We start from the raw sequence: 4,295 nt of genomic DNA on the forward strand, positions 1-4,295 counted from the left end.
TATATCTATATATATATATATATATATATATCCCTATATCTCTCTCTCTATATCCATAACAGCTTTTGCAAGGAAGGAGCTTTTGCAAAGGAGTTGCTTCACTTCCTTTGGGGGTATATGTACCCGTGCTGACGTCAGATCCGTCTCCAACTGCTAGCAACAGCACACTATATCCCACTTGTTTTGAGTCCATCTGCTACACGCTAGGAAATTTGTTTTAAAGGTGCTACTTGCTAATTTCATGAAGTGCCCTCTAGTTTTTCTGTTATCTGAAAGAGTAATAACCAATTCACATTTACCCATTCTAGACCTCTCATGATCTTAAAGACCTCTATCATATCCCACCTCAGTCGTCTCTTCTCCAAGCTAAACAGCCCTAACCTCTTTCCTCATAGGGGAGCTGTTCCAGCCCTTTTATCATTTTGGTAGCCCTTCTCTGTACCTTCTCCATCGCAACTATATCTTTTGTGAAATACGGCGACCAGAATTGTACACAGTATTCCAGGTGCAGTCTCACCATGGAGCGATTGAGAGGCATTATGATATTTTCCATTTTATTCACCATTCCCTTCCTAATAACGCACCTCTTCCTACCACTCCTTACTGTATCGGCCTGATTGCTTTTTTGACTGCCAGTACCCTGACCCAATGATTTCAATATCTGTTCAGTGTACTGCGGCAGCAAATAGAATGTTCCATATGGTATTCAGGCTCAATCCACAAGGGCCCAAGAAGTCACCTGGGTCCTTATGGAATGAGCCCGAATGCCATCTGTCATTGTCTGACCTGTAGCAATATATGTTAACATTATGGTTTCTTTAATCCAATTAGCTATTGTTGCTTTAGATGCTTTCTGTCCCTTATTGTGTCCAAACAACAAATGATCTGAAAAATGAAACTGACTGGTCACTTTCAGATATCACAGTAGTGTCCTCCACACATCCAGAGCATGTAGGTCTGCTGCCTCCCAACCAGAATCAAATCTCTGAAAAACTGGCCACTCCTCTGACTGATCCAAGTGGAAGATGGAAAAAAAAAACATAGGCACAGTATGAATAGAAACTCCCTCTGGGATAATCTTCAAGAAAGGATTCCAACAAGACCAGGCCTGTAGTTCTGAAACCTCCTTGTCAAGCAAATGGTCACTACGAAAACTGCCTTCAGCGTTAAGTCTCGAAGTAACGCCTTCCTAAGAAGCTCAAAAGCAGCTGCAGCTAAGATGTTCAAAACCAGATTGAGACTCCAACTGGAGACCATCCCCCCGAACCAGATTTTGCAATTGCTTAACCCCCCTGAAAATAAAACAAACCACAGCCAGAAAAGAAGCATCCTCGAATAGCTCCACTGAAACAGGACAAAAGCTACCACATGCACTTTAAGGGAATTCAAGGCCAGACCCTTTTGTAGACCTCTCTGCAAAAAGGAAAGAATGCTGGATATTGAAGATTGCAGGGGAACATGCTGTTCTCTCTACACCAAATTCCAAAAACCTTCCAAATCCAGATATAGGCCAAGGAGATTGACCATTTGCAAGCCTGAAGGAAGGTAGATACTGCATCCTCTTAATAACTCTTCTTGAAAGCCAAACAGCAAGATAAAAGTGAACCTGTTATATGCAATCTACCAGCCCCTAAAGCATCATGGCCTACCTTGGATTGAACCAAGGGGTCCCGTGCACTTTTGAGCTGAATCAGACCCATAAACCACAGTCTCCTGGGTCACGCCAGAGCTACGAGCACCATCAGTTATCTATGCCTCTGAACCTTCTGCAGTAGGGTAGCCAAATGGCTTCAGATTTTCAGGACAGGTTGATCCAGTCCTGAAAATTGCATGATGGGATTTATTCTGATTTCCCTATTGCATTCCCTAACAAAAGTAAGACTATAAGTACTTGCATGCAAATGAGTAAAGCAGGACTGGATTAACCTGTCCTGAAAATCTGGAGCCAGTTGGTAACCTTATTCTTCACCACTCATCCTATGAGCAGGCAAGGGGGAAAAACATACAGGAGCTGTCCCTGAGGCCAATGCTACACCATGGCATCTACCCCACTGATCCTAGTTCCCTCCTACGGATGAAGAATACGGACACTTTGGATTGATCATTGTCGCCACTAAGTCAAATTGAGGAACAACTTATGCAACTGGAATTTGAGAGAACACTGCATCGGACAATGCCCATACCCTCTGGGATCTACTATGAGTCTGCTCCAATAATCCACATGAACATTAATCTGCCTTGACAATGTGCACCACTGAGATTGATAATAGGCAAGTCTCTGCCCAGCAGCATATGAGCTCCATACTGCTGTACTATTTATTTACTTATCTAACATTTTTATATACCGCAATTCATGTAGCAAAGTTACATATCATTTTGGTTTACATTATAACAATAACAAGCATGTAAGAATGCAATTACATTAAAACAGGGGAATAAACTAGGATAAGAGTGAACAGGGTAATAAAACCATAACGTATAAAATAATAATAATACTGCGATTCTTTTGAAAGTTTGGCTATAGCTCTGGGTGTGAATTAGGTTAATATAATATATGGACTATGGATCATTTATTTGTGATGAAGGAATGTAGAGTTGGAGTGTTAATCTACTATATAATCTGATCGGTAATCTAGTGGAGAGTCTGAAGAATGGTAAAGTAAGGTAAGAGTAATTAGTTGGCATTAATTAAATGCTTGCTCGAATAACCAAGTTTTGAGTCTCTTTTTGAAAGTGATCGGGCATTGTTCTTGCCTGAGTTCTGGAGGTAAAGAGTTCCATTCTGCAGGGCCCACTGTGGATAGAGCTCGTTTGTTTAGAGAGGTTTTGATGGGTGGAGCGAGGAGAGTCTCTATAGGCTGCTCTTACCGGTCTGGATGGTATGTGTAATCAAAAAGGTATATTGAGGTCCAGTGGGATGAGGTTGTGAATGGATTTGTGTATGATAGTCAACACTTTGTAAGTGATTCTAAACTTAATTGGGAGCCAGTGTAGGTTCTTCAAGACGGGTGTAATATGTTCTCTTTTCTTGGTCTTAGTCAGAATCATGGCTGAGGCATTTTGGAGCATTTACAAGGGTTTAATGGTGTTAATCGGGAGGCCGAGTAGAAGAGAATTACAGTAGTCAATTTTTGAGAAAATGATTGCCTGGAGAACTGCACGATAGTCTTGGAAGTGGAGGAACGGTCTGATCCGTTTTAGGATTTGCAATTTAAAGAAGCCTTCCTTGGTGGTATTATTAATGAATCTTTTTAGGTTTAATTGATTGTCTAAGATGACTCCGAGGTTTTGAACTTGAGCGGAAAAGGATGGTTGACTGGGGTGCAGATTGGACATAGTATATTTACCATCTTGTGAGATGAGGAGTATTTCAAGTCTTATTGGTATTAAGAATTAAGTTAAGGCTCATGAGCAGGTTGTTGATGGATTGGAGGCAGTTGTTCCAGAATTCTAGGGTATTTTGTAGAGAAACGGTGATTGGTAAGAATATTTGCACATCGTCTGCATAGATGTAGTGTGTTAATTTTAGCTTGGAGAGGAGCTGGCAGAGCGGTAGAAGATAAATGTTGAAAAGGGTGGGGGATAAGGATGAGCCTTGAGGGACTCCCAGAGAGGCGCAGACTGGGTGTGATTCATTATTATTGACTCTGACCTTGTAGAATCTGTTGTGTAAGAAAGACTTGAACCAGCTAAGAGCCGTGCCTTTGATTCCGATGTCAGCTAGTCTGTCCATGAGTATTGCGTGGTTCACCGTGTCAAACGCGGCTGATAGATCAAGGAGGATGAGTAAGCCGGGTTGTTTTTTATCAAGGTTCCAGAGAATGGTGTCTGTTAAAGAGATTAATAGAGCTTCAGTGTTTCGGGCTTTTTGAAAGCTGAACTGAGAAGGGGCTAGTATATTGTTATCGTCCAGGTACTCTGAGAGTTGCTTATTAACTATTTTTTCTAGAATTTTGGAGATGAAGGGGAGTTTAGCGATTGGGCGATAGTTGGCTGGGTCGTCTGGGGACAGGTTGGGTTTTTTCAGCAGTGGTTTCAGAATTGCGAGTTTTAGGGGGTCAGGAACTAAGCCTTGCGTAAGTGAGCAATTAATGATATCAGCATAGGTTTGGCGATGGTTTTCGAGATGGAGATGAGTAAGTTGGAGGGGATTGCATCTGTGGGGTGCGAGGCCGGTTTGATCTTCTTTAGGACTGTTTCAATCTCTAATGTTGATGTCAGCTCAAAGGTTTCCAGGCTTGTGTTCTGTGGAGTATATGGAGAGTAATAGGGTGGAGGAAGAGGAATGTTATTGG

This window comes from Rhinatrema bivittatum, unplaced genomic scaffold (assembly GCF_901001135.1).
Source record: "Rhinatrema bivittatum unplaced genomic scaffold, aRhiBiv1.1, whole genome shotgun sequence".
Classification (NCBI taxonomy): Eukaryota; Metazoa; Chordata; class Amphibia; order Gymnophiona; family Rhinatrematidae; genus Rhinatrema; species Rhinatrema bivittatum.